General features: G+C 42.9%; 1 protein-coding gene across 5 annotated transcripts in view; it reads left to right on the forward strand.

Annotated features, from left to right (window-relative positions):
- Nucleotides 1-69: 69 nt before the first annotated feature.
- The window catches only part of LOC118386809 (tyrosine-protein kinase Fyn), a 78,701-nt gene continuing 57,998 nt past the window's right edge, over nt 70-20,772 (forward strand). Inside the window, exons 1-2 of one of the 5 annotated variants that reach the window (XM_052523488.1) lie at nt 70-379; nt 19,758-19,835. The gene's annotated coding sequence lies outside the window, so the exon portion shown is untranslated. The remainder of the gene's footprint in view (nt 380-19,757; nt 19,836-20,772) is intronic. The other 4 variants (XM_052523487.1, XM_052523491.1, XM_052523492.1 and 1 more) reach the window with 4 other exon arrangements.

Genomic DNA, 20,772 nt, shown 5'->3' on the forward strand with positions numbered 1-20,772 from the left:
AGCAAACACGCCTCTCAGACATGTAGAACAAGGAATCACGGAGGCTCTATTTATGGCATTTCTATCTGCAACGTTCGAGCACGTTTGGAAACTGAACGTGGCCCTGTTTACAATCCCCTGTCCTCACTAAAATAATCCTCCCATTCTATTGGCTGGCGGTGTTGTCAATCACTCCACTGGTACCGTTAGTTTAATTGTGGCCCTGCAAAGACAACGCCATCACACTCATCAGCTACAGCGAGGGAGTGGGGTAGCACGAAGAAAGCGCTGGATTTCTACAAGCTATTTGGCCATTATTTTCACAAAAACTATAAGCGTCTGTCTCATCTACAACTACAATGGAATACATTCGTCCGGTTAATTAAACGCCTTCGAATCGGTAAGGAACCATTTATCCTTTACTATCCTGTTTAGGTTGAATCGCTCCCTATAGCTAACAGTACAAAATGAATTACTTTGATTGTATCAATTGGAACAGCAAATGGGGTCAATTTAGTGTGTTCTTGTGGTTAACGCATTTTGTCTCTTGTCTGTAGGCTGATGTTACAGATCAGATGTTTCCGAAATATATTTATAGGCTTTCGTTGCCATAATAAGAACGTGCAAATTGCATTGGCCAGTCGCAAGTATCCTGCCCTCGATCCTCGAACGCGTTATGTGTATTCATTAGAAATACAAATCTATGTGCTGTGTCTGCAAAAACAGTCAACCTTCCGTGCCTTGTCGCATTGAGCCGCTTGGTGAATTTGTTTACCATACAGCACTAGTAGCCTAGTGATAACCATCTCTATCAGCATTCTACCCAATTCATTCATAAAAGATAGCATCGCGATGAAGGATACAATGAAGCAAATGTTGATTTCTTGATTGGTTTCTATTGGTTGACGAGTCTTTTATATGGTGAAGCGCTATAGTCAACCAGTAAACAAGCTTGCCATGACTTGGTTGTGAAGACCGTCGTACTGTATGTTGCCAACTTGTATTCCTTCACATCCTTTACTCTGTGTTCATCACAGCATTTTGTTGATGACCCACTTTTTTCCATTACAATCATTTATAAATATTACAAGACTTGGATATGACTCATTCAGAATAACAATGCTATTCATGCATATTTAAAATCATCTTAATTACATGAAGTGGGTTGGATAGTAACCTCCCCATTGAATACTCCTGAGAATATGCAGTCTGAGAATAAACCAACCTGTTGTTGTGAAATTGGTTGCCACTTTCCTTTGTTAGTTGGGGTCAGTTGTGCTGGTTGACCTCCACATTCTTCTATCAATACAATACAAGGCATCCTTCCTAAAATCAAGTCATGAATGCACTTACGCTAATTCCTCTGTGCAGTACAGGTCCCAGACATAGGAACGGGTTGTGTATTACATAGCTGTGGCCTAGTTTACATAGGCCGATACATTTTCATTGTTTTGCATTATGCTTACCTTACCAAATGGGAGTACTGTTGTATTGTTAGTTTCTTATTCTTTAACTACTTGTCAACAAAGGTCAGATGCCATACCAAGCTATATTTGGTCCATTTCCTTCATACCCTGTAGGAAGGTTTGGTCAAAGATAGGTTAGATACACTACATTACCAAAAATATGTGGACACTTTCTTGTTGAACATCTCATTCCAAAATCATGGGTGTTAATATGGAGTTGGTCCCCCCTTTGCTGCTATAACAGCCTCCACTCATCTGGGAAGGCTTTCCACTAGATGTTGGAACATTGCTGCGGGGACATGCTTCCATTCAGCCACAAGAGCATTAGTGAGGTTAGGGCATTGATTTTGGGTGATTAAGCCTGGCTCGCAGTCGGCGTTCCAGTTCATCCTGAAAGTGTTCGATGGGGTTGAGGTCAGGGCCCTGTGTTGGCCAGTCAAATTCATCCACGCCGATGTCAATAAACCATCTCTGTATGGACCTCACTTTGTGCACGGGGGTATTGTGATGCTGAAACAGGAAAGGGCCTTCCGCAAACTGTTGCCACGAAGTTGGAAGCACAGAATCGTCTAGAATGTCATTGTATGCTATAGCGTTAAGATTTCCCTTCACTGGAACTAAGGGGCCTAGCCCGAACCATGAAGAACAGCCCCAGACCATTATTCCTCCTAAAACCAAACCTTAAAGTTGGGTTTTCCGGTACGGTAGTTGTATCTGGTCTCTCCATCATCTTAGTTGATGGCGAGACAAGTTGCTTAATTCTTCACTAACCCTTGGGCTACACATTACATATGCTGCTCTTCAGTATTTTTACATTTACATTTACAGAGCGACTTACAAATTGGTGCATTCACCTTATGACATCCAGTAGAATAGTCACTTTACAATAGTGCATCTAAATCTTAAAGGGGGGGGGGGTGGTGAGAAGGATTACTTATCCTATCCTAGGTATTCCTTAAAGAGGTGGGGTTTCAGGTGTCTCCGGAAGGTGGTGATTGACTCCGCTGTCCTGGCGTCGTGAGGGAGTTTGTTCCACCATTGGGGGGGCCAGAGCAGCGAACAGTTTTGACTGGGCTGAGCGGGAACTGTACTTCCTCAGTGGTAGGGAGGCGAGCAGGCCAGAGGTGGATGAACGCAGTGCCCTTGTTTGGGTGTAGGGCCTGATCAGAGCCTGGAGGTACTGAGGTGCCGTTCCCCTCACAGCTCCGTAGGCAAGCACCATGGTCTTGTAGCAGATGCGAGCTTCAACTGGAAGCCAGTGGAGAGAGCAGAGGAGCGGGGTGACGTGTGAGAGAACTTGGGAAGGTTGAACACCAGACGGGCTGCGGCGTTCTGGATGAGTTGTAGGGGTTTAATGGCACAGGCAGGGAGCCCAGCCAACAGCGAGTTGCAGTAGTCCAGACGGGAGACGACAAGTGCCTGGATTAGGACCTGCGCCGCTTCCTGTGTGAGGCAGGGTCGTACTCTGCGGATGTTGTAGAGCATGAACCTACAGGAACGGGCCACCGCCTTGATGTTAGTTGAGAACGACAGGGTGTTGTCCAGGATCACGCCAAGGTTCTTAGCGCTCTGGGAGGAGGACACAATGGAGTTGTCAACCGTGATGGCGAGATCATGGAACGGGCAGTCCTTCCCCGGGAGGAAGAGCAGCTCCGTCTTGCCGAGGTTCAGCTTGAGGTGGTGATCCGTCATCCACACTGATATGTCTGCCAGACATGCAGAGATGCGATTCGCCACCTGGTCATCAGAAGGGGGAAAGGAGAAGATTAATTGTGTGTCGTCTGCATAGCAATGATAGGAGAGACCATGTGAGGTTATGACAGAGCCAAGTGACTTGGTGTATAGCGAGAATAGGAGAGGGCCTAGAACAGAGCCTGGGGACACCAGTGGTGAGAGCGCGTGGTGAGGAGACAGATTCTCGCCACGCCACCTGGTAGGAGCGACCTGTCAGGTAGGACGCAATCCAAGCGTGGGCCGCGCCGGAGATGCCCAACTCGGAGAGGGTGGAGAGGAGGATCTGATGGTTCACAGTATCGAAGGCAGCCGATAGGTCTAGAAGGATGAGAGCAGAGGAGAGAGAGTTAGCTTTAGCGGTGCGGAGCGCCTCCGTGATACAGAGAAGAGCAGTCTCAGTTGAATGACTAGTCTTGAAACCTGACTGATTTGGATCAAGAAGGTCATTCAGAGAGAGATAGCGGGAGAGCTGGCCAAGGACGGCACGTTCAAGAGTTTTGGAGAATTTTTTGAAGTATTGATGTGAATAACTCTCTCAAATGTGTTATTGTTTTCTTTTACTAAAGCTAAGAATGTTAAGACAACTCGCCTAGGCTTGTACTTTTCTCCCAACTTCCAGAGTTCCTGTATCTGTTGGTTTTTGACCAATGACATGGGTTGGCACGGCAACTCGCTGACTAAACTTTACTGCATGTCTTTTACAGAAAAGTTGCTCGTATTACAATTGCAGAACATAGGCCTATATTGCCGACTTGATTTCAGGTGCCAGGCATGGAGGCATAGTGTAATTGTTTGGTGTGAAAAGCTGTCTGCAAGGTGCTCCTGCGTTTTTTTGTTTTTTTGTTTTGTTTGCAGGATCCACAATGGTAACCTTGGAAACTACAGAAATCCCTGCTCATGTTGAAATATCATTTTACATAGAAGCCACACACACACACCGACTCAACGTGGTTCACAAGGTTACGTTCCATGGGCGGCGGCCCTCTTTTGCACATGTGGGTACGCAGACTCGGGAGCAACTGAGGCCCCTCGTGATGAGTTCAGATTGTCTTCCGGCCCCCACCCCCATCAAATTTGCCCCTCCCCGATGTACCCGGATGAGGTTTGTTTTGTCTCATTTCAGCACAAGATAGAGCAAATATTCCCTCCTCTCTCTTCAATATTCCTTAATGATTTGAAAAAAAGGTTTGGACTTTTCCATAATGCATTTTAGCCACTATTGTCCTTGTAGAAGTTTCAGCTTGGAAAGGGCAAGTGCATGCTGCTCTTGTCATAATGAACTTCCCTACAGAGGCAAGCTCTTTTGGGTAATTTAACCTGATAGTAATGAGGTATGCAGAGCATTTTCCTCTGTGTAATTCACCACTTGGCACCTGGAGCCCAGTCCCAGTCAGTCTGTATACAGTGCAGTTTGTAAGTCAGAGATACAGAACTGTACACTTTCTCCCATTCACTCCCATTCTTCTGCTGGAGAGAGAGAGCTGCCAAACCACCATGTTGCTGCTCACTGTTGATCCTGTGACAGCATGGCATGCTGCTACTCTCTGCTGTCGCACCACAGAGAGACAAAACTGCTCTGACCTGCTCATACAGTAAATCAAGCTACACAGTCGCTTCTTTGGACTGGGTTTTTGTGCTTTTCAGGTGCTTTCATTTGAACTGGGATGCTTTGGTTCATATCTTGCCCAACATCGCCACATTTGTTAGCTAAATCAATCCAGGTCTTTGTATCGTCATTTTGGCTGGATTTATGCTAGTTGTATGTGCATAACACAACCCAACCACATTGTACTCTATTTTGACAATCTGGTTGGGGCCACTGTAGTCACGGTCTTCTGTGTGACATTTCCTGTCACCTCGCCTTCTCCTCAAATAGCAGAGGCCATTTTGAAAGGGCCATGACCAGGGGCCTGTGTTGTGTTCAGTGCTGATGTAATCGCATAGCTGCTGTTCTGCTCTAAGCCCACGTTCGGTCCGATGTGAGGCTCACGCGTGGGTCGTCCCCCTAACCTCAGAGCTCAGTAGCCGCTCTGTGCTCAGCATCAGCCCAGTGCTCCGAAGGTCACACACAACAACAATGATGCCATTTGTGTGACAAATCTAGTTTGGGGAGATGAAATCTGTCTCTGTGTTTTACAGTTTTTTTGATCCGATTGTGTGGTTTACACTGACGTACTGATGGGCTAAAATGAACAGATTTTTACAGATGAGTAAATGTTTAACCATGGATGAATCCAGAGTATGACAGCTTCACTAGGGGTTGTATGTTGACATCACAGGCGGCTGGTGGCACCTTAATTGGGGAGGACAAGCTCATAGTAATCACTGGAACGAATCAATGGAATGGTATCGAACCCATCAAACATTAGGAATGTGACCAGACTGTTTTTACCACCTGAGGAACATTGCCAAGTCACAGCTGTTTCTCTCTCAGGCTGATACAGAGAGACTCATCCATGCTTTTATTACAAGCAGGCTTGACTACTGTAATGCTCTCCTGTCTGGTCTACCCAAGAAAGCCATTGGTCAACTGCAAAACCTACAGAATGCTGCAGCGTGGGTGCTGACCAAGACCAAACGGAGAGCACACATTACAGCGGTTTTAAGGTCCCTGTACTAGAGGTCGACCGATTAATCGGAATGGCCGATTAATTAGGGCCGATTTCAAGTTTTCATAACACTCGGAAATCGGTAATTTTGGATGTCGATTTTGACTATTTTTATTTTATTTATTTATTATTATTATTTTACCCCTTTATTTCATCTGTATTTAACTAGGGAAGTCAGTTAAGATCACATTCTTATTTTCAATGACGGCCTAGGAACGGTGGGTTAACTGCCTTGTTCAGGGGCAGAACGACAGATTTTTACCTTGTCAACTCAGGGATTCAACCTTGCAACCTTACGGTTAACTAGTTCAACACTCTAACCACCTGCCTCACGAGGAGCACGCCTGTTACACGAATGCAGTAAGAAGCCAAGATAAGTTGATAGCTAGCATTAAACTTAATCAATCATAATCACTAGTTATAACTACACATGGTTGATGATATTACTAGTTTATCTAGCGTGTCCTGCGTTGCATATAATCGATGCAGTGCGCATTGGCGAAAACTGTCGTTGCTCCAACGTGTACCTAATCAATACACAGAAGTATATATTTTTAAACCTGCATATTTAGCCAAAAGAAATCCAGGTTAGCAGGCAATATTAACCAGGTGAAATTGTGTCACTTCTCTTGCTATTATTGCACGCAGAGTCAGGGTATATGCAACAGTTTGGGCCACCTGGCTCATTGCGAACTAATTTGCCATTGTGACATAACATTAAAGGTTGTGCAATGTAACAGGAATGTTTAGACTGATGGATGCCACCCGTTAGATAACATACTTAACGGTTCCGTATTTCACTGAAAGAATAAACGTCTTGTTTACGAGATGCTAGTTTCCGGATTCGACCATATTAATGACCTAAGGCTCGCATTTCTGTTTGTTATTATGTTATAATTAAGTCTATGATTTGATAGAGCAGTCTGACTGGCTTTTTTTTGTCCTCCAATAATCGGTATCGGCGTTGGAAAATCCTAATCGGTCAACCTCTACTCTGTACTGGCTGCCTGTGAGTTTTAGAATTCATTTTAAGATTCTTCTATTGGTTTTTACAGTGGCAAGAAAAAGTACAGTATGTGAACCCTTTGGAATTACCTGGATTTCTGCATGAACTGGTCATAAAATTTGATCTGATCTTCATCTACGTCACAACAATAGACAAACACAGTCTGCTTAAACTAATAACACACAAACAATTATACGTTTTCATGTCTTGAACACACCGGGTAAACATTCACAGTGTAGTTGCGGATCATACCTGCACAGCGGTCAGGAGGGATTTTGGACCGTTCATCTTTACAAAACTGTTTCAGTTCAGCAATATTCTTAAAATGTCCGGTGTGAGCCGCTCTCGAGGTCATGCCACAGCATTTTAAATCGGGTTGAGGTCAGGACTCTGACTGGGCCACTCCAGAAGATGTATTTTCTTCTGTTGAAGCCATTGTGTTGTTGATTTACTTCTGTGTTTTGGGTCGTTGTCCTATTGCATCACTTAACTTCTGTTGAGCTTCAATTCGCAGACAGATAGTCTTACATTCTCCTGCAAAATGTCTTGATAAACTTGGGGATTTATTTTCCTGTCGATGACAGCAAGCTGTGCAGGCCCTGGGGCAGCAAAGCAGCCCCAAACCATGATGCTCCCTCCACCATACTTTACAGTTGGGATGAAGTGTTGATGTTGGTGTGCTGGGCCTTTTTTTTCTCCACACATAGTGTTGTGTGTTCCTTCCAAACAGCTCAACTTTAGTTTCATCTGTCCACAGAATATTTTGCCAGAAGCGCTGTGGAACATCCAAGTGCTCTTTTGCGAACTTCAGACGTGCAGCAGTGTTTTTTTTTTTTTTGGACAGCAGTGGCTTCTTCCGTGGTGTCCTCCCATGAACACCATTCTTGTTTAGTGTTTTACATATCGTAAACTAGTCAACAGAGATGTTAGCATGTTCCAGAGATTACTGTAAGTCTTTAGCTGACACTCTAGGATTCTTCTTAACCTCATTGAGCATTCTGCGCTGTGCTCTTGCAGTCATCTTTGCAGGACAGCCACTCCTAGGGAGAGTAGCAACAGTGCTGAACTTTCTCCATATATAGACAATTTGTCTTACTGTGGACTGATGAACATCAATGCTTTTAGAGATAATTTTGTAACCCTTTTCAGCTTTATGCAAGTCAACAATTCTTTATCTTAGGTCTTCTGAGATCTCTTTTGTTCGAGGCATGGTTCACATCAGGCAATGCCTCTTGTGAATAGCAAACTCAAATTTTGTGAGTGTTTTTTTTATAGGGCAGGGCAGCTATAACCAACATCTCCAATCTCGTCTCATATATTGGACTCCAGGTTAGCTGACTCCTGACTCCAATTAGCTTTTGGAAAAGTCATTAGCCCCGAGGTTCACATACGTAAGCACACTATGATTGTCTATTGTTGTGACTAAGATGAAGATCAGATCAAATTGTATGACTAATTTATGCAGAAATCCAGGTAATTTCAAAGGGTTCACATACTTTTTCTTGCCACTGTAAGTCAATCCACATTTGTGCACTCCAATACATGTTAGACATGCTTTTTAAGTTATGTACCCAGTAGGTCCCTCAGGTCCTCTGGCACTGACCTTTAACTACCCCAAAGCCTAGGACCAAGAGGCATGGAGAGGCAGCCATTAGTTACTATGCCCCAAGCCTCTGGAATGGCCGTCCAGAAAACCCAAAACTGTGGACATATTTAAAAGAGATCTTACAACACATATTTTTAGCTTTGCTTTTCTTTAGTTTTTTTATCTCGTTCGTTATGTAGTAAATATTTCAGCTTTTATTAGAGTTTTTAATGATTTTTTCCCCTGTAAAGCACCATTCCGTTGCATTCCACTTCTGAAATGTGCTGTATAAATAAAGCTTGATTTGATTCCATTTACTCCATTCAAGACTTCATTTTGAGCCGTCCTCCCCTCAGCAGCCTCCTGTGGTTGACATGTGAAGCTAGGAGATCATATGATTTCCTCCAAGTGAATCCCCAGAAGCATCTTTGTGTCATTTCTGCTTTTGCATGTTTACTTTAGTGATATGAAAGGCCGGTGTGTTCACTTCTTCACAGCTCGTAGACTCCACCGCAAAATGAAACATGGGTCATTGCTGCACTAACATCATCGGATATAATGATGTGCATGCAACTGATATGCTTGCATGAAAGCCTGTCAAAACAGGGTTGGCTCAGGCCTCATGGAGATGGCCATCTTGGGAATATTCCTTCAAAGCGGAATTCAATTAGCTGGACTGTTTGTCTAACAAGTCCCCAGAGCCAGATCATATCACACACAGACACTGTCCCTTATCAACACCCACACCACCTCTACCTGTGTGGGGGGAGATCCATTATGAATTCTTGTCACCAGACATTTGACCGGCAGCATTTTAATTTACCAGACATTTTGAGAAATTGACCGGACCCATATGCATTGGGTACATAACCTGATTAGGGCGTCCTCCCACGGTGCTCAGAATGACAGAAATCACATTCAGATTACGGTAATTAGTCTTAACACAACATACAAGTCAAGGATGCAACGACGTGTGTCCTTCCCGTGCACTTTGAAGATGTTATAATAACCATCCGCATGTACTTTTCTCCGTCAACAAGATGAGTAATGAACAGTAGCCTATGTATAGGCGGCACGTGAGTTTCATGTTTGGGGAAGCAAAAAAATACAAAAAATGCACCTTTTACAATAAAGCATTCCATGCATCATCGCATTTGTAGACTTATGTGATGAGTAGATTGGATAGTCATAATTTAGGCTAATAATATAACTCAATCACTGTTTGCAAAAAAAGACTGTTCAATCCATGGCTGAATACACATAACGTAGAGGCTTGGGTTATAGGCAATATCAGATACTTTTATTCTTTCTTTACATGGGGAAAAACACATTTTATATGACTGGAGATGTTTTAGCAGAATATGTTTTAATACTACAAATTACAGGATAGCCTACTCTGCTGACACTGACAAACAAACAGATCAATAAAAACAATGTTGTCCATTTATAATTTTGACAGTTTAATTCAATTGACTTAGGGAAAGCTTAGTTTCCCCTACCTAGCCTTATGGACGCGCCACCTATGAGAATATACTTTTCCCCCATAAACTTTTATACTATCTATTCTATTGGTCAGCTTGTCGAGAAAGAAATGGCCCAAACAGACTCTGGGACAGTTGTGGGACTACTGAGCTCAAATTCATACAACCAGTAGGCCTAGGATACATTGAAAAGAAAAAGTTTGAAGGCTTAAAATGTCGATCAACTATTATTTCTTCACATTATTAGCGCAGCAATGTGCACAAGGCAGCAGGCTACATATGAATTTGGATACCGGACAATGAAAGACAGTTAAACCAATAGAACATGGTTTCAATCGCATATGGATGTCTTTTATTCAATAACTGCCTCCACGGATATGGTCGGATTTTGAATAAGCTACTATGAAGCAAGGTAAAAACCTGCCTCATAATATGTAGTAAAAAATTCAGGTTTCAAAAAATTAAGTAGCTACACTGAACAAAAATATAAAATGCAACATGTAATGGTCTGGTCCCGTGTTTCATGAGCTGAAATAAAAGATCCCAGAAATGTTCCATATGCACAAATATTGTGCACAAATTTGTTTACATCCCTGCTACTGAAGATTTTTCCCTTGCCAAGATAATCCATCCATCTGACAGGTGTGGCATATCAACAAGCTGATTAAACATGATCCTTACACAGAGGCACCTTGTGCTGGGGACAGAAGGCCACTCTAAAATGTGCAGTTTTGTCACATAACACAATGCCACAGATGTCTCAAGTTTGAAAGGAAGCGTGCAATTGGCGTGCTGACTGCAGGAATGTCCACCAGAGCTCTTGCCAGAGAATGTAATGTTAATTTCTCTACCATAAGCCGCCTCCAATGTAATTTTAGAGAATTTGACAGACCACGTATGGTGTCGTGTGGGCAAGCGGTTTGGTGATGTCATCGTTGTGAACAAAGTGCTCCATGGTGGGGTAATGGTATTGGCAGGCATAAGCTATGGACAACGAACACAATTGCATTTTATAGATGGCAATTTGAATGCACAGAGATACCGTGGTGAGATCCTAAGGCCCATTGTCATGTCAAACATCTGCCACCATCCCCTCATGTTTCAGCATGATAATGCACAGCCCCATGTTGCAAGGATCTGTACACAATTCCTGGAAGTATCAGGACTCAGGATAAGACTCCGATGCAGACAGTTCGAATCACAGATGTTTATCAAACAGGGGGCAGGCAAACGACAGGTCAAGGGCCGACAGAGGTCATTAATCCAGGGCAATGTCAGTAAGGTACAGAACTGCAGGCAGGCTTAGGTCAGGCAAAGGTCAGCAATCCAGGGCAGTGTCAGAAGGGTACAGAACGGCAGGCAGGCTCAGGGCAGGCAGAATGGTCAAAACCGGGAGGATTAGAAAATAGCAACTCGAAAACGGGAAAATACGCTGGTAGGACTTGACGGGAAAAGACGAACTGGCAACAGGCAAACAGAAAACGCAGGTATAAATACACAGGAGATAATGGGGACAAATGGGAGACACCTGGTGGGGGTGGAGACGAGCACAAGACGGGCGACACAGATCAGGGTGTCTCAGGAAGCTGAACATTTCCCAGTTCTTCCATGGCCTGCGTATTCACCAGACAGCGTGTTTCAGTTCTCGACATTATCCAGCAACTTCACACAGCCATTAAAGAGGAGTGGGACAACATTCCACAGGACACAATCAAAAGCCTGATCAACTCTATGCGATGGAGATGTGTCACGCTGCATGAGGCAAACGGTGGTCACACCATTTACTGACTGGTTTTCTGATCCACACCCCTACCTTTTTTGTTAAGGCATCTGTGACCAACAGATGCATATCTGTATTCCCAGTCATGTAAAATCTACAGATTAGGGCCTAATTAATTTATTTCAATTGACTGATTTCCTTATATGAACTGTAACTCAGTCAAGTCTTTTGAAATTGTTCTGTGTTGTGTTTATATTTTTGGTCATATGTTTTCAAAATGGACACTGCCTCCAGCTCATTGCAAAGTGGTGTGTGACGCGCTGAGGAAGTCTACCTTATGTTGCCTCTCCGAATGGGAAACGCGCTTCAATTACCAGTTGAGAAATAAAAATAGTAGCTTATTTTAATCGGGGCCCAAAAACAATTTAACACATGATTGCATTTACAGTAGAATTGTTGCGTGATGATTGGGCTTCTAAAAACGCTGTCATCCTCTCAAAGGCTCTGTACTATGCACCTGTGATAAATAAGTTACATAACGAATATATACACCCGCCAATTTAATTCCACTGAATGATGCAACCCATAGACCCATAAGCATGACCTGTTTAAATGTATTTCCATCAACTGGTATTTCCATTAATGAATAGGCTAAAAAACATTATTTTTGCAATCAGATTTTTTCTTCTCCTGGACAATTTGCCAATTGTATTAATCTGCTTTTCTTTCTTTTTTTTGTTGTTGCCAAAAGCTGATTATTACTGGCTAATGGAAACCCTGGTGTGTGTGTGTGTGTGTGTGTGTGTGTGTGTGTGTGTGTGTGTGTGTGTGTGTGTGTGTGTGTGTGTGTGTGTGTGTGTGTGTGTGTGTGTGTGTGTGTGTGTGTGTGTGTGTGTGTGCTAGGAAACTAGTGATTTCTTGGTACTGAAAGAGGTTTACAGTGAAAGCAGAAATAGCCTATACACTGGTGTGGTGTCACTAAGTGGTAACTGACTATACATATCATTCAAGGAAATGTGCTGTTTTTTTATTTGAATTTTAAATTGGTTTGAGAGCATCAGCACAGAGCCAGGGATTCCCCTAATAGTGTCCCGAACTGTTTCTATTTTAATCTCGCTCTCTCTCTCATATTTAATCTCTCAAACTCCAATGTACCGTACCTTTCATCTTCAATAAAGGTCTGTATTCAGGAGCTTTGCCGTCCTAATGGCGCTCTTATGATGCAAACTGGCAAGACTATATTTAAGATTATATTGCTAAATAAGTACATGGATTCTACCAACCACCAGCCTAAATGTTCTTACCACTGCACAAGTACTAAGGCAGCAATGATAGGTTCTCATAGCAGGTTTCCGCCATATGCTGCTGTCGGGAAACAACAAGCTACATCTCCATCCCATCCTCGTGGGGCTTTACACGCAGCTGGGAGAGCACACAAAATATTTCCTGTGGAAAATGAAGAGAAAATAAAAACCGAGGGTTTTCCCTTTATTACTTTGTGAATCTATGTTAAACTTCATATTGCCTTGTGTTGGATTGTATATAGGGAATGCTTCGTCCTTTGTTGAATGGCAGGACGATTTCTCTCTCCTAAAGACTTTGCATATGAAATGATATCAGTATTACATATTGTGGGTGGTAAGATTGTGTGCCTGTGTATGTTGTGATATGTATGACTCGGACATGTAACTTAACGAAATAGGCTTTCAATTGGAAACGTTTGAGTCGTATGCTCTCGTAGTATGCTGCGACCTGTAATCTCTCGTTGGCTGGCCCTCGGCTTCATATTCGTCATCAAACCCACTGGCTCCAGGTCATCGACAAGTCTTTGCTAGGTAAAGCCCCGCCTTATAGCTCACTGGTCACCATAGCAACACCCACTCATAGCACGCGCTTCAGCAGGTATATTTCCCTCGTCATCCCCAAAGCCAACTCTTCCTTTGGCCGCCTTTCCTTCCAGTTCTCTGCTGCCAATGACTGGAATGAATGACAAAAATCACTGAAACTGGAGACTTGTATCTCCCTCACTAACTTTAAGCATCAGCTCTCAGAGCAGCTTACCGATCACTGCACCTGTACACAGCCCATCTGTAAATAGCCCACCCAACTACCTCATCCCCATATTGTTATTTATTCTTGCTCTTTTGCACTCCAGTATCTCTACTTGCACATCATCATCTGCACATCTACCACTCCGGTGTTAATGCTAAATTTGCACACAGTGTATATAGATTGTTCTATTGTGTTATTGCCTGCACGTTTGTTTATCCCATGTGTAACTCTGTGTTGTTTTTGTCGCACTGCTTTGCTTTATCTTGGCCAGGTCGCAGTTGTAAATGAGAGCTTGTTCTCAACTGGCCTACCTGGTGAAATAAAAAATACATAGTGTCATTTTCCCCCGCCATAATAAAGTATGAATCATGAGGGTGGTGCTCTCTCCATTGAACAAGATAATGAAAAGAGAATACAGTATACTATGTTTGGTCATTTATTAATGATGATATGCTGCCCTGAAGTTTATTTTATTTTTATGAATATTTAATTAATCCTATGAATGTGCTTGCTGTGTTTAATGTCATGCATATCCATGTCATTTCAGTAAGCCATGACACCAGCCACCTCAGATTGTTATGGAATCGTTTCTGTAGTTAGAAACCGATAAGATAAGCATTCCAGAATCATTATTTGTTGAAATATATTTGCACCCAAATAGGCCATTTTGTTTGGTATGATTTCATATAATATTCAATAATTATAGTACCGTACGTCCTATTTGGACCAAACTTTTTTTCTAACAATGAAAACGACATGAGGAATCCAAGGAAGTGGCCTAAAGCCATCCACGGAACCTCCACACACCATTCCAATCCCACCCCAATAACGGGTATGAAGTATCAGTTCTCTATGTTTGACGAGTAGTATGGCGGCTAGGAGTATTGTTTCTTCATCCTATGTTATGTATTCTCAGTGGATTTTTGTTTTTGTCTGTTCAGAGAAATTAGTCATGGAAGTTACACAATGAATATATACACCCGGCAATTTAATTCCACTAAATTATGCAACCCATAGGGCAATAAGCATGACCGGTCAAATCTATTTACATCATCTGGTATTTCCATCAATGAATAGGCTATCCTACATCTTGATATTACCAGGCTCTGACCACTAGATGGTGATGTTCCTGCTACTAGGTCATTATTTTATAAAGAACCTCCCCACTCCATTGTTAAAGGGATAGTTCATCCAAATTACAAAATTACATATTGGTTTTCTTACCCTCTAAGCAAGCTACGACAGTAACCCAGGCTTTGGTTTTGTTTACCTGGCCACTGTTTCAGATGCTAACTTTCTAGCATTAGTGGCACAAATCCAATCAAATATAAGCATTTTCAAACTTCATATCCAAATCCTCTATAAGTAACATAATTGAGTTACACAATACATTTTTAGATATATTAGGGTGATTTGGACATGAGGTATGGAAATGCTAATATAGGTACCATTTACCCACATTGGATTTGTGCCACATTTGAAACAGTTAAACATTGTCTGAGTGGTGCCTGTCTGGCCTCCCATACTCTACTGTACTACTATATAGTGATATACACTTGTACAGTAGAACTGTACAACAGGTAGCAGTTAAACTGTCTCTGAGGAGTGCCTGTCTGCCCTCCATGCTCCCCGCTCCTCCTCTCTGTTGCCTCTCTGCAGTGTCATCTCTCTGCAATGCTGATGCAGCTGCTGCTGGCTGGGGGGGGGGGGGAGACGATTGCTCATCCTGGCATCACCCCGGCCTCCTGGCTGGAGCACCAGGCCTAGGCCCTCAATATGCCCCATTTAAATTCCCCGTCATTGCCAGTGGATAAAGCAATATTGAAAGAAGTATAGAGCTTAACCTTGAGGAAGCTCCGTAAACGTCAAAGGGGCCTAAAGCCATTGTTAATGTTAATTTCTTTCTCTTTAATTACTGTAGTGGGAGAGCAGCAACAGAGCTGGAAGTAATATGGGTTTATACATTATTTAAAAAAAATAATCAAACACTTCCTCTGCAAGTCATTTTGAAGGAATTCCATTATCTCATCATTTTTGTTACATATTCAGTGGTGACAATTACAAACCTGGCACTTTTGTTGCAAATTTCCCCAACGCTAGGTTAATGGGAGGTCTCATTGGGGTATAGGCTACAGTGATTCGTCATCCAAAATGTCTTTTAAACTCTAACCTTTCATTTATTGTAATCCATTGTCTCCACTCTGTCTGTATAAACACTCTACATTCCAGGGTACTTATTTATTTTGACTATTTTTCTACATTGTAAAATAATAGTGAAGACATCAACTATGAAACAACACATATTGAATCAGGAAGAAACCAAAAAAGTGTTAAACAAATCAAAATATGTTTTATTACTTTAAAGTAGCCACCCTTTGCCTTGATTAATGCTTTGCACGCTCTTGGCATTCTCTCAACCAGCTTCATGAGGTAGTCACCTGGAATGCATTTCAACAGGTGTGCCTAATTTGTGGAATTTCTTTCCTTCTTAATGCGTTTGAGCCAATCAGTTGTGTTGTGACAAGGTTGGGGTGGTATACAGAAGATAGTCCTATTTGGTAAAAAACCAAGTCCATATTATGGCAAGAACAGCTTAAATAAGCAAAGAGAAACGACAGTCCGTCATTACTTTAAGACATGAAGGTCAGTCAATCAAGAAGATTTCAAGAACTTTGAAGGTTTCTTCAAGTGCAGTCACAAAAAAACATTAAGCGCTATGATGAAACTGGCTCTCATGAGGACCGCCACAGGAAAGGAAGACCCGGAGTTACCTCTGCTAAAGAAGTTCATTAGAGTTACCAGCCTCAGAAATCAGCAATTAACTGCATCTCAGATTACGGCCCAAATAAATGCTTTACAGAATTCAAGTAACAGACACATCTCAACATCAACTGTTCATCAACTGCTATTACAGCATTCTGCAGCGATACGCCATCCCATCTGGTTTGGGCTTAGTGGGACTATCATTTGTTTTTCAACAGAACAATGACCCCAAACACCTCCAGGCTGTGTAAGGGCTATTTGACGAAGGTTGAGAGTGATGGAGTGCTGCATCAGATGACCTGGCCTCCACAATCACCCGATCTCAACCCAATCGAGATGGTTTGGGATGAGTTGGACCGCAGAGTGAAGGAAAAGCAGCCAACAAGTGCTCAGCATGTGGGATCTCCTTCAGGACTGTTGGAAAAGCATTCTAGGTGAAGCTGGTTGAGAGAATGTCAAGAGTGTGTCATCAAGGCAAAGGTTGGCTACTTTGAAGAATCTTAAACAAATCAAAAATATATATTTCATATTCAACACTTTTTTTGGTTACTACATGATTCCATTTGTGTTATTTCATAGTTTTGATGTCTTCATTATTATTATACAATGTAGAAAACTTTTGACTGGTACTGTATAGTGCACTACTTTTTACCAGGTTCCATAGGGCTCTGATCACAAGTAGTGCAATATATATATTTTTTTACCAGGCAAGTCAGTTAAGAACACATTCTCATTTTCAATGACAGCCTGGGAACAGTGCCTGTTCAGGGGCAGAACGACAGATTTGTACCTTGTCAGCTCGGGGGTTTGAACTCACAACCTTCCGGTTACTAGTCCAACGCTCTAACCACTAGGCTACGCTGCCGCCCCTCAGGAATCGACGCAAGCCAGAGAGCCTCCATGTGAAGGCTGTCTGCTCACATCCATTCCTGACCTGTCAATCAAGTCCACATCTGTCCACATCTGTCAAAGGACAGATACAGCTGCCATTGAAATGGATAAGTGACTAGTCCCTTGCCTTTAGAGGTAAGCCATGGTATTAACTTGGTGTGCATTATACGAGAGTATAGATGTAGATTTGGGCTGGGCTGTGGTTACTATCTCTCAGGCTGTATATGACGTGCCCCTGCTTAGTAATCGTAAAATACTGTATGGAAAATGATACCATCTACTATTGTCCTTCTGTAGCTCAGTTGGTAGAGCATGGCGCTTGTAACGCCAGGGTAGTGGGTTCGATTCCCGGGACCACCCATACGTAGAATGTATGCACACATGACTGTAAGTCGCTTTGGATAAAAGCGTCTGCTAAATGGCATATATATATATATAGTACCTACCCAGCAGGCTGTGAATGGAGAGCTCCTCCCCCTCTGCAGAGCCACTGTATCAGCCGTAGCTTTTGTCTGCTCTCCACTCAGTGAAGAGCGACAGTAAGAATGACTGAGCTCGCTGTGCCCGGCCAGTCATGTGATCTGTGTGTGGCTGAATGCTCTCCCCCGCAGGCCTCAGCCTCAGCCCCATTATGTTTGATAGAGAAAGGGAGCACGCATGTGGACAAAAATCCCGTTTCACTTCCACACATAGGGCACTGCCAGTATATTTTTGGGGAATCCCAATGTTTCCTTCACATGTACGCCCCAAAATATGATCGCTCAGCAAACCCTCAATAATGGTGTCTGGCAGAGCAGAATGCTACTGAATGAGGGTACTTGTTTGTTTTTTTTGTCCCTCTATCTCCAAATTAGACTTTTAAATGTTTGCAGGGTTTTGACAAACTGATATCCTTTTACATTTGCATGCCATTTAATCCTTTATGTTAAATACCAGCCTTTGAATAGCTATCTCAGCCATCGGTCTGTGCTATCTGCAGGATAATGGAATGGCTCCAATATGTGACGTCATGACCATCCCAGAACAACAGTATGGGTCAAGGAAAGTCTGAAGGAGGAGTGAGAATGTCAAACATGATTATTGCCTGTCTCTACTAGCCCATTCTCTGTTCTCTGCCAGCAAGGTCTGTCTGTGTGGCCAGCCACTGTCAGACAGAGGTAATTAACTACTGAAGCTGCCTCACACGACGGGGAACTCTCATATTTTCTGCCCACCAATTTCGTCTGGCCTCACTATCTAAATCAGTATCTATTCCTTTTAGCCTGATTTGTGAGTTTTTTTAATTGAAAAAATCCTGTTCCTAAAGTGTTTGTATCACAGTATGGGGTGTACGAATGAAGTCCGTTTGTGCGTGCGCATGTGTATGTGTGTACACGTGCATGCCAGTTAATGACATGACACATGCTCCAATACAGCCAGAATATATAGACTCTATACAAACTGGGGAATTACACACAACCAAACTTCAGAGACAAAATAATATCTCACCTTTTATTCTCATACCCGTTACAGCAAAGTCACGAACCGATAACAGATTCAGATCGAAACAGATGCATCATAGCAGTGCTCTGCTTAGAAGTCAAGTTTGTGTGTTTTTATGAGTTATCATTGCTGTTGTAGATGAAGTGCGTTTAGTCTATTTACCATGTGGCTAACGCCTGTCCCTATGGGCATAATGACTCCACTGTTGAAACATTAGTGTTTCAAACTGCTGGCAGGGCGTGGTGCATTTGTTGCTCGCTGTGTCAAGTGGAGATTGATTTATGTGCAAGTACATTGGCTGTTCTCCTTTATGTGTGAATGCATTTGGGGGTAGTAGATGCAAAACAGAGTTATGGTTCTTCAGATCTTGCCATCTCAGTTTTAATGAATTTATGGATGCTTTTTTGTTGGTGCTTTGATCAGTTACTGCTGTGGTTTCTACTGGAAGGCTGAAGTGGTCTATGTCTGTTATGAAGCCAATATAAGGTTTCCTAGATACTCAAGTTGGCATAAGTTACTCAATAAATTGGGTTGTTAATTGCTTAAATCTGTAGTAATTCCAAGTATCAAAGCTTGGTAACACCTGTATGAGGCTCTTGATTGAAGGATACTTGATGAAAACCACTCTCGTTCAGGCAATACTCTTTCAGCTCAGAACATTGAATGAACCCCCCAAATCCACGTACCTGCTACAGGAAATGCCAGAAAGAAAAGAGGCCGTCATACAGACGTTTTTTAAATATTTTGTATTAAGCTGCCTCCGAGAGTGTGTTCTGCACTTCAACCTGTTGTTTACCAATGGGCAGATCTTGAGGTCACTGTCCAACAGAGCGCAGCCTGTCGCTACCATTCGCTCTGAGGGCCGGGGCAGAAATACAATTTTTGGAGTGAAGGATACAGTAACTGACATTGGCTGGCGCACACTGTTGATAGTCATGTTTCATTGAATGCGATAAATGAATAATTGAAATGTATTTCTCTCCCCGCAGGGCCTCTGTTTTTTGTTTTTTTTGCGCTGCACAAAGCCATGTGGAGTAAATAAATATCCTGATACGCTGAAACCAGAGGTACGTACACGCACGCTGTCACAGCAATTACTGCTCTCAAACCAGCCAGGCTCACACACACACACCAGCTGGCAACCGCTGTTCTGAAGTTTGCTATAGGCTGTCCACAGTTACACTGTCTGTCTTTGTCAACCTCTACAAGTAGGATGTTATACACAGCAAATAGAAAATGTGTCTCCCAGCTTGGCAGTAGGGCTGTGGTTTTCCTAGTGCACCTCAAATCCCATGTGACCAAGTCAGGAAGGAGATAATCAGTAGTATCCCCATTTATTTCAGAGTCTTACGTTGTCTGGGACCTGTAGGGTAAAAAAAAACAAGGCACAGGATGTTTTGGCTTGACTTTGTGACCTGACTCCAATGGGATTCCAGCGGGCTGTGCTCTCTCTCGCTTTCTCTCTCTCTGTCTGTCTGTCTCTTACCCTGACTTTCTCTCTCTCTCTGTCTGTCTCTTACTCTGTCCGTCTGTCTGTCTGTCTCTCGCTTTCTCTTTCTGTGTCTCTTACCCTTTCTTTCACTCTCACTCGTATGCTGTCCATCTGTCTCTCGCTTTCTCTCTGTCTGTCTCTTACCCTTTCTTTCTCTCTCTCTCGCTCTTACTCTGTCCATCTGTCTGTCTCTCGCTCACTCTGCCAGTCTGTCGCTTGCTCTCGCTCTCTCTCTCTCTCTCTACTTTAATCCTCTCTGCGCTGCAAGCGAAAGCTCTCTGCGGGTTGGCCCAGAACTGTGCCCTACCAGCAGGTTAATCTGGTGTCACAGAGTGCACATACATGTGTTCTCGCTGTCTTTATACATACAACCGTTCTGAGCAGTTATCCCGCTTTCTCAGTGTCTTAACGGTTCTCTTTCACAAGTGACGCACAATGTCTTTGAAAAAATGAATTCTTAAGAAACACGTTTTTCAGTTTGATCATGATCGCTGGGACTAGTGCACTATATA

Source organism: Oncorhynchus keta, chromosome 8 (assembly GCF_023373465.1).
Source record: "Oncorhynchus keta strain PuntledgeMale-10-30-2019 chromosome 8, Oket_V2, whole genome shotgun sequence".
NCBI classification, from domain to species: Eukaryota; Metazoa; Chordata; class Actinopteri; order Salmoniformes; family Salmonidae; genus Oncorhynchus; species Oncorhynchus keta.